Raw genomic sequence first — 10,938 nt, forward strand, 5'->3', positions numbered from 1 at the left:
GGGAGGGCGGGATCCATGTAGTGATGGTTTCACCTGGTTAATAACAACCTAAAGACCCTGGAAAGGTCATATTTAAAGTCAAAAAGTGGTTTGGGAGAAAATAAGTTTGGGAGATGCATATGAGTTTGAGAGAGAGTTAATATGGAATAAATAACCTCAGTCCTGAAAAAACCTAGTTGGCAAAACCGAAATAGATAAAACAAGGAGGTGGTAAGAAGACGGAAGACACTTGGAAATCATAAAAGTAATATATTCAATAGTAAAGTAATTCAAACACTGCAGAAATGTATGAAATAAAAAGTAGAATTCTCCCACTTTTTCCTCTCTTTTATGCCATCCATCATTATAATCTCTGTTAATAGTTTTATATATTCTTTCAGTAATTTTTATACACATATAAATATATGTATCCTCTGCTTACACAAATGGGTTAATACCAAAAATTACTCTTCAATGCCTTGTATTTTGAATTAATAATATATTGAACACCTTTCCTTTTCAGCACATATAGATCTGTTGCATCCTTTGTAATGATTACATGGAATTCCAGGGTATGGATGTCACAATTTTATGTTTATGCCCTTTCAACCATCATTGCAATGAATACCCTTGTAGATTTGCAAATTTGTGCCCATATGTTCATAGGATACATTTTTAGCAGGGGAAATGCTGGCCCAGAAGTGTGTACATTTAAAATGTTGATACATATTGCCAAGTTGATAGCCACAATGATTGTACTGCCTTACACTCCAACTAACAGTATGTGTGCCTGTTTTCCCACTCCAGGCCAGCACAGCATTCTAGCATAGAGAATACTTGTAATGTGTATGAGGGAATTTCCCCCCAGGTTCTCTGCACAGCTTTTTGGTGAAAGCACAGCGCTGGGGACTATGATAAATGCAGTGAAGTGCAGAAGTTAGACTACAAAGTAGGAAGTCTTGTTAGTCCTGGTAAAAAATGGTTGCTCCACAGTATGCACTGGGACTAGTTGAATTTTGGTTGTAGCATATCAATATGGGAGAATAGGAATAAGACCACATGAACTCATCATTCAGCAAATATTTGTTGGGAAATTAAAAGCAACTTCTCCATTGGATTGCAGAACCCTTGAGAGCAAAAGCTTTGTCTTTTTATCTTGGTGGCTTTCGCAGAATTATGGAATGGGCCTCACCTAGTTTGTGTGTGTGTGTGTGTGTGTGTGTGTGTGTGTGTGTGTTACTGCTGTTTATTTGCTTGTTTTAATTTGCCCGTTTATTGTCCACTATATACCTGGCTTTATCTGAAGCTGGGGATTCATGTTGGCTGACATTTAACCCTAGTTCCCAGCAGCTCCCAGTGGGAAAGACAGAGAGATGTAAACCAGCCTGAAACTTCACGTAATACAGCAAAGTGAACAATGAGCAACTAACTGTAATGGAGTAAATAGTTTCCCCAAAGTTTGATATTTGAGCTGGGTCTTGGAAGATGATTAGGGAATAGTTTCCAGACCAACAAGGAAGGACAGCCAGACAGAGGAAACCACAATGAACGGAGAAGAGCTTTGTGGGAATTCTGGTGAGAATGGCTCACAGAGGTGTGTGTCAGGAGGAAGGGAAGCAGAAGGGGAACTGCCTCCTTATAAGGAGGCACTGAGTCAGGTGTCCTGGACCATAAAGGAAGCGGGATATAGGGAAGGAGTGGGGCTGTCATTCAGGCTCTGTATCTGAATTATAGTGGGGCATTTGGTAGCCATGGCAATCCTGTAGCTTTAAGGTGCCTCATTTGTAAAATGGGATGTTTATCTAGGCTAGATAATTTCTTATATTTTTATCAGCTCTAAAATTGTATGGCCTATGAGCTGCAGGACTTGAACTTACCTGTAAGGAGCTTATCTTCTGTTCTGGATGCTAAGGAGCAATGTGTGAGACCTTGGGGTGTTCCTTGAAGATGGTAGTAAACGGCTGGTTAAAATTTGCCTGAGCTAACTACCTTGGCCACTTACTGTGATTTCAAAGACTGTATTAGCTTTTTGGTGAAAAGAAAAATAAACAAACAAACAAACCCTAATGAGAATGAAGAAGAAAACAAAAAAAAGCAGGTACTATAAATCTTTTGATAATTACTCTTCATATGCAACTAAATCCTATGTTCACTGAAAGTTGCACAGACACTGCTTAAATGGTTTTACTGAAGTATATTGCAGAGTTGGATGTCAAGTGCCCTGTTTCTTGAGATTTACATGCTGAATGATTTTCATTGGATTGGATAAGCATGCCATCCATGTCCTCATCGGTGGCAGAGGGAAACATTTCGAGTAAGGCAATGTCTAAAGAGACAGAGAACCCTGTGGCCTATTGATTAGAGACCTCCCACCAAGCTGACACCAATACTCAGGGTTATTACCTGGCCCATCTTGCCTCAAAGAATGAGGGACTTGGTTTATAGTCTGTGCTGACTTGTAAATGAACTTTATGTAATTCCCCCAATTTTTAGACTCAGGTTTTTCTAAGTTGTATTTGAGGCTATCTAGAAGCAAACAAAATAAATATAGGCTGACTTCCCATAGCACCAAACACGTGTCACAGTAACATCTCTTGTGAGCAGGGACTGGCCTAAGATCAGGGAGTCTGGTGAAATCACTGAATTCTTGAAGAAGGATGTCTTGCCAGCCTTACTGGTCACTGTCCAGAACCTTGAATTTTACAAATGGAAGCAAGAGGTCTGAGAGGCCCTGTTGAAGCCTCACAGAGTTGAGCCATCTGCCCCACATGTCAATATTGGGGATTTCCAAAATAGCTTCCTATGAGACTATCTCATATGTGGAATCCATGGTAACGACCTCCAAGAGGCGCTCCTGATAGAGCCAAATTTGATATTTTCATTGGCATGGAGCAAGGTCTGGGCACTGAGAATAAATTTCTAATTTTCTCAGAAATCAAACAGCAGTACAAGGTTGTTGAGAGTATGAAGAGAGAGAATTCTTACTGTTTGGGCGAGTAGGTGACAATCCCACATCACTGTCGGGATTTTGCAGACAGACAATCCTTGTTCAGACAGCAGAGTCTTTCATCAATAATCCACTCCCAGATTCAAGGAGGAGAGTCAAGATCTTTTTGGAAGAATGGTCACTGTGAAAGAGTGTGTCCCTTAACTGGTCTGAGGTAGAGAAACTGTCACATAATCATTGGGTGTCAGGAGTCTTACATACTTTTACACCACTGAACAGCAGGAGGTCCAAAGGTTCCATGAGCAGCAGATGAAAGTAATGCTAGTGGTTAGTCCCTGATTGGTAAGTCATCATCCTAAAATTTTTTCATGGCCACTTACCAAGATTATTGAGACTAACTTCACATAATTGTGTAGCTGATATTCCTAGAGCTATGTTGTGATTCTGAAATTTGGCTCCTTCTCGGGGAAGCTCTGGAAAGAACAAAACTATATCACTCAGAATTAGTGTTCAGAAATTCTTATGCACTTATGATCTAGCAAAGCAACTAGACCATATCTAGGTGCTCAATAAGAATTGATCAAATAATGAGTGAAAAAGGAAGGAACGACCCAATGTTAAACAATAAAAAGGTAACAGAATTGTTTTTATCTAGTATAAGAATACCTATGTATGAAGAGAGGAATGACTGCAAACCTAAACATGTAGGTGGTAGGACCTAGCTACTTGACACTAAAAGTTGAAAAAAAGGAAACAAACAAACAAACAAACAAGCAGAAAAACTGATCAATTCCTAAGGGCTTCGCATTGTTTGAAAAACTTCCAATTATAGGAAGTTCTCTCAAAGCAGACTACATTTAAATCTAGACATGTCATCATCGATTGACTTGAAATCTTGAGTTTTCTAATTCAACAAGATAGTTTTGAATAAGTCATGCATACCTAGTGAACTGTACTAGTGTCTCAATATTTGAAGCCTGTGAAGCTCCTAACACTGAAGTGAACACTGAGGCGGGAAAGAAAAGCAAGTAGAAACTTGCAAAGGTCGTTCCAAATTTATGAGAAAATCAGATTGTCAGGATGAAGCAGAAAAGTTCTAATAAAAAATTAGAATTTTTTTTCCACCTTAGAAAACATATATATGGCATCTTCAGTAAATGAAGTTCAGATCCCACACAGAAGATTAAATTCCTGTAAGAGTCATTTAACTGCAGAAGACAGAGCCCCATGCTTCACATCGTGGGGCTGCTGAGAATTCAGTGTCATACCCAGAACTGTTTTCCTGGCATAAAATGTAAGAGATATTGAGGATAAAACCTAGATAATAAGTTTCATATGGCGCCAACATTTTAACATCAGATCTTAAGAGGCCACCAAAGCTGCGAGACAGAGAAAGCAGTTCTTCAATGGCTGACGTAGCTGCTCTAAGAAGCACTGGTTATTTCTACATCTCCTGGTAAATTGAGAGATCATCTTCCAGTGCATATTTTAGCAGGTTAAAATGCTCTGTGATTGGATATGCTACTATAATACAATAGTTTGCAAAGTGAGGTTAGCAGGGGAGACACATTAAGATGCTTGTTAAATTTTAAAGGCAAATTCCTTTACCTCTGAAATCAGCAATAAAACCTCCCTGGGTAACTCTTAAGCATATCCAACTTTGAGAACCCTGTGGGTAGGGTTGCAATGGTGTGATCTAAAGTTACCGGTTGGTTCCTTTAAACACTGGAAGTTACATGCTGGAGGAAATAGACATGGTTAAACAAATACTTATTTTTAAAAGTAAAACCAGCTTTATTCTTTTTCTCAGTAGGAAATGGTCTATGCTCCTTGTAAACAAATCAGTGTTGGAAAATATCAAGAAGAAAGTATTTTATATACTCTTTTTAGATTAGTGATGTTAACTCTTTAAAAATCACATTTGTTGCAAATATTTTTCTGTTTGCCATTTGCCTTTTTTTTCTTAATTACAGGGGTTTTACATTTTTTATGAAATAAAATTTATCAGGTTTCCCCCTTTATATTTATGGCCTTTGACTCATGATAAGAAAGACTGCCATTTCCCTTGGATAATAAAAATCTTCATCTTTTCCCCCCTATTACTTTTATAGTTCCAATTTTTACATTTAAATTGTTGATCCCTCTGGAATTTAACTCAGTATTGAAGAATGAGGCTGGGACCCAGCTCTATTTATTCTTTTCAAATGGCTAGCTAGTTTTTTTCAAGATCATTTTTTAAATAATTTATCTTATTCCCACTGATATAAAATGCTACTCCTACAAGGCACTAAATGTCCATATATACTTTCTAGGCTCCACCATGGACATTTGATCACTCTGCATTTCTGTGCCAGGACCACACATTTTCATATCTCATTACTATTCATGTTTAGAATTTTCCTGGCTATTCTTGAATGTTTATTCTTCCAGATGAACTTTAGAATCATTTTTCAAAGTTTCGAAGAAGATCCTGCTGGGATTTTCGTTAGGATTGCATTTAATTTATAGATTAATTTGCGAGGCGAATTGGCTTCTTCACAATTCTGAGTCTTGTGTGAGAAGGAAACCTGATTTCCCAGTTGTTCAAGACTTTGTTTGAATGTCCCTCTGCGTGTGTGTATCACAACTAGATTTTGCCTGTTTCTTGTAAAGTTTGTGTCTGGGTATTTCACAGGGTTTTATTGGTTTTATGATTAACTCTATGGTTTTTGGGTATGTGCTTAAACAAGCTACTCTCTGGCATAGAATGTAAGCTTGGAGCTGGCTTACTGTGTTTTAGGGAGTCGGTATGCAATAGGAGCCTGTATTTTGGCGACAAACCCATATAGATCTTTGATGTAACTTCCAGGTTGCTATGAGGCTTTGGGTAGATTCTCCTCTCAGCTTCTTTTCCCATCTGTGAAATAGGAAACCTTGGCAGAGATGTGTAAGCATCAGCGATGAAACTTGAATCCCCTCATGTGGGGCTTAGCACTCAGTGAGTCCTCATATATGGGAACTGTTTGAGGACCTGGCTAAACAGTTCATTTCAAAATTCCTTACACGGTTGAGATTCCTTGAAGCTTTCAAAAATGTATTTGTATCCAGCAGATTTAAGAAAAAAATGCTCTTGATAAAAGCACTATTCTGATCCCTTCCTTCCTCTCCCTCCCTTCCTGTGATAGCGTATTTGATGTGCACGAGAGATCTCATCCAGTGAGCATCTGGGTCTGAGCACCAACACTGCTGAAAGCTTTCGCCCCAGTCTCAGCACCATGGGGGGCCTGGTTCTTTCTTCTTACTACTGTTAAGTAATGGTCTCTTGGAGAATTGGGGGAGGGGCTTCAAAGTGTTAATGGCTTAGAAAAATTCATCTGAGATACACAGGCCATTTGGAGTGCCCAGTTAAGAATGATTTGCCACATACTGGAGAGCTTAAAGAAGGCTTTCATAAGCATGGGCATTCAGCTAAACCAATAGTTAGCTTCACAGACTTAATGGCATAATCACCAGCATAACCCATTCAGCATAATGGTCTTTTAATACTGAAACAATTACTTTGGATAATAAAATAACACTTTTAATTTGCTTGACACTAAATTTGACCTATGTGGATCATCTGATAGTGAGGTGAAGGGAAGGGGAGTCTGTTGAGTTCTAAATACATTATAAAGTGATAATGCAAAATGTACTTCAGGTCTGGGATGCTTTAAAATGGCTTAGTGGAAAAATAAAACAATGACCAGAATATGCTGTTGCTTTGGAATGTCCCAAATATTTCATAATTTATTTATTGATTTCCACAAGTTTCCTTTAGGAAGAAATAATTAAACCTTGAAGTTGATGCACTCTGATTAAATTTGTTCATTTTGAACACCTACTGTGGGAAGTGCTATAGGAGATACAATCAATCAGTAAATTTTTGTGGAGTAAAAAATAATGCTGTGTCCTGGGAGGAAAATGTAAATTGAATTCATTGCTCCACTATAGTAATATCTTTATATCTATCTTTTGGATATTGTAAACTATTTTTATCCTGTTTTTTGTTTGTTTGTTTGTTTGTTTGTGTTTTTGTTTTAGCTTATAAGAGTTTATTTCAGCCAAACTGATGACAATTGCTGGGAGGCAAAATCTCAATGGATTGAGAAAATTCGTCCTTTATCCTGTTTTTTAAAAATTGAATTGTTTACATTTTCATTAGTGTTTCAGATTCTTTTGAGAAGTAGGTGAGTTTTAAATCCTAAATAATTCAAAAGCCTTCGCATATGTACCTCCTAAGTGGGTGCCCAAGGCAGCCATCTATATTTTTGTTCTCATCATTTGTTGGTGTAGGCAAGGACGCTTGTTTTTTTCATTTGGAAGGTGAAGAGCTGGGACCAAGCTTATGCAGCACGTGACATATAATATTAGGAATTCTAGTCTGCTATCTGTTGCCTGATTTCAAAGTAATATTCCTATTTCACAGCTGATTGAAAGCCGACAATTAATTTCTTTTAGCTAAGTATGTTTCCTATTAAAAGGCAAATGCTCCCTGGGAAATGTTAGGAGTTCTCAGTCCTTTATACTAGAGAGAATGAAGTTTCAACAGCTTTCTTAAAATAAGTTAAGGAGATATTTTAACTATTGGGTTGTTGGAAAAGTCATGACGTATTTTTTTCTATGTTTTTCGTTGCAAAAATGCGTCATGACTTTTCCAACAACCCAATTGTATGCTAAGGAAAAAATTGATACTAGCCACTAGCCAAAATAATCTACCAAATTACAAATAAGGACAAGAGAGTTTATAAAGTCCTTTTCTGATAGCAGAGTTTGATGTGCTAGAGATGGGATCATACTGGACATATGATTGTATATGTCAATCTTGTTTTTCATTTCACATTATTATCTACCCCTCCAATGGTTGTCTACTAGTCCACTGACTGGCTTCATCAGAATTATTTTGCTGTTTTCCTATGATTAGATAATTTCATCTTAACAGTTTAATACGAATGATGCTTTTAAGTCTGTGAACTAACTTTTTATCAATGTCCTTGTTTCCTTTCTTTTCCTTTTTCATTTGGATTTTTACATGTTGGGCTTTCCTTACCTGAGATGTATCTATACATATAAACACTAATCATTGTTAAATGGCCCCCTTGCCTTTTCAGGATCTGGGGGCTGCAGGTACGTGTCCTGGGTCAGTTCTGGGTACAATGTGGTCTGTGAGCCAGTGCCTGTCTGTGAACTGTTCTCTGCTGGTTCACAATGAGGGAAGTACAGAAACTGAGGGGGAGGGTTTAGAATGAAATCCTTCGTAGTGATTCGACATTGCTGCACCATCTGAGACATGGTCAGAGGATGGTCTTAGTAGAATTTGAGTGGGTTGGGTTATTAGTCTGTGGGTTGCGTTATGACTCTGTGTGGTGGTCCTCTGTAGGCATATGAGAACTCTGTCTCAGTCCATGGAAGATTGCACAAAACACACAAACAAGCCAGCAAACTAGTCCTTCACTCTGGATAGGCCTGAAGAGCACTGTCCTAGATCAGAGCTGAGAATTCAAGCGCACAGGGCCTCAAGTTCCACAAATCCTCGTGGAGAGAAGTGTAGCACAGCAGTTAAAAGACAGACTTGGCTCAGATCCCAGTTCTGCGCGTTATTTGTTCTGAGACCTTTGACAAATTATTAAAATGCTCTGTGCCTTGGTTTCCTCATCTGTAAAAACAAGGATAACAATAAAATTAACTTCCTAATACGATCCTACAGAGAACGGACTTAGCATACTGCCTGGCATGTATTCAAATGCTCAATAAATGGAAGTCACCATCCTTATGTCACTCAATTGCACCCCAAGCAGACATTTTTGGAAGGACTCCTTTATGCATTATTATTACAAAACACACAGCTCTCTTCCCTTCCCTCTCAGGCCCCTTTTTTCAGCCTATCTGTGATCTAGGAGCTGTTTATATTTATCTTCTACAGAGGGTGGGGCCACATCCCGTGCAGGGCAGTCTGGATCAGAGCTGACAGGCCAGGAAATCACAGACCCTTCAGACCATTCATCTCTGCTCCTTCCTGCACTGTCACCAACTCATCAGAAGCTCTGAGTGTTTATCTCACCATTGCCAGATGCCCATCTGTTTGGGATTGTCCTGAATTTTACTGCCTTGTCCTGTTTACAGCCCTCACAGGGCACATAATGGCCCTGTGTTGGTCTGAGACCAGGTAGGAGACTTGTATCCATGACTCGGCCACATGCCAGCACACCAGGATCTGGTGGGTCTAGTTCTGCTGCTGCTGTTGACCCTCTCCCTACCCTGATGGCTTAATGTATCAGGAGAGCTGAAAGAGTGTCAGATTGGTATTGAAAATCTGGGTTCTTATCTGGTTCTGCCACTTATGACCTCTGAGCCCCAGCATCTGCATCTGTAAAATGGGCCCATAACACCAACAACACCATGCAGCTGTGATGACTGAATGATACGGCTTTTGAAAGTGCTCTGATGCATAATAGATGTGCCTGTCCTCCCATCCTTCCAGCATCAGATGCCTTCTCTCTTCCCACTTAGTGCTGTGTAAGTGTATAAGGCATTGCACAAAGTGAATTTCCCACTAGAACATATGTCCATAAAGGCAGAGATTTGTCTATTTTATTTATTGCTCTATCCCCAAGTTCTAGAACAATGCCTGGGGATAGTGGATGCTCAATTAATACATGCCAAACAAATTAATTAAGGTGAATTAGACAGCCACGTTTCAGCGCTACACAACAGAAAGCCCTGACTCAGCTTGCTAAACCAGTGAGGACATCTATTATTTCTTACCACTAGAAGTTTGGAAGTAGAGAGGTTCTGAGGTTAATGTAATGGCTCACTGACATCCTGCCTGGCCCAGATCCTTCTCCTCTTTCTGTTCTGTCATTTTCAGGCTAGCTGATCTCATAGTCCTAAATGGCTGCTGCAGTTCCAGGCATCACATCTTGACATAGTAACATCCAGCAGAAATGAAGAGAGACTCCCTTTTCCTTGTATATATTTTTTCATACAGAAACACAGAAACCTTTCAGCTGACATTTGCTCACTTGCACATACTAGCTTGGATCACTGAGTTATGAGTGGGAGGGGTAGATATTTGAACAGATTTTGACCTTTGCCAAAAGGGAGAACAGAGGGCAGCCAACTGTGTTGGATAAACCTACTCTTTGGAGTCTTAGGGGGGGGAAAAAAAGAATGATTAAGCAAAAATTAATTAAACAAGTGCATGAACAAGTAAGTGTTTATGTCATATGCAAATTAAGGGCTGGGGATAATAAATGAAGAGAGAATTCTCTCTTCATTTTGAGAGTTGGAGGGATGTACCCTACCCAGATGCCCAATTCAAGTACAAATACATTTAGGGGTGCCAACTGGCTATTTCAAAGGGGGTGCTTAAAGCCAAGATGAAGTTGCTTTGTCTCATGGATTAGGTTAGAGATTCAGACCCACTGTTATTGTTACCGTAAAATCTCACTAATTAGCGTGATTCAAAGTGTTTGCTTGTCTAGGCTAGCATTTCTCCTTGTATTTTCATGAGAGAAATGGTTTGAAAAAAAATGAATAGTCCAAGTAAGGAGTATAGAGAATGTGTTAACAAATTATTTTTACTATTCTGGCATATGAAAGCTCATATGCAAATAATATTTATTTGTTGAGTTAAGCAGGTCCCTGGAACCTATGCTCGACACCCTCCATGGCTTGTGGTTAATGGCATTATATACAATTGGAATTAACCAAGCCAGTACATTCTGAAATACTTTGTATTTTAGATACAAATTCCCTTAATTAATTCAGCCATTGCCCTTCCTGCAGTAAGGTTGGATTTGTGAGGTGTTCTTGTGTCCTCAAACCTCAAGTACTTAGTGATAATCAGGCTATAGGAAGCCAGCTCTTGTGTCTGGTGCGCCCACAGCTGCTACTGTGAAGTTGCTGAGGGTCAGCTGTGGGACCACATTTAGTGGAAGCTCTATAGGGCACAGAAGCCAAGTGTCAAAGCCTTGGCAGCCAGACTTCCTGCATTC

This window comes from Hipposideros armiger, unplaced genomic scaffold (genome assembly GCF_001890085.2).
Source record: "Hipposideros armiger isolate ML-2016 unplaced genomic scaffold, ASM189008v1 scaffold_47, whole genome shotgun sequence".
NCBI lineage: Eukaryota > Metazoa > Chordata > Mammalia > Chiroptera > Hipposideridae > Hipposideros > Hipposideros armiger.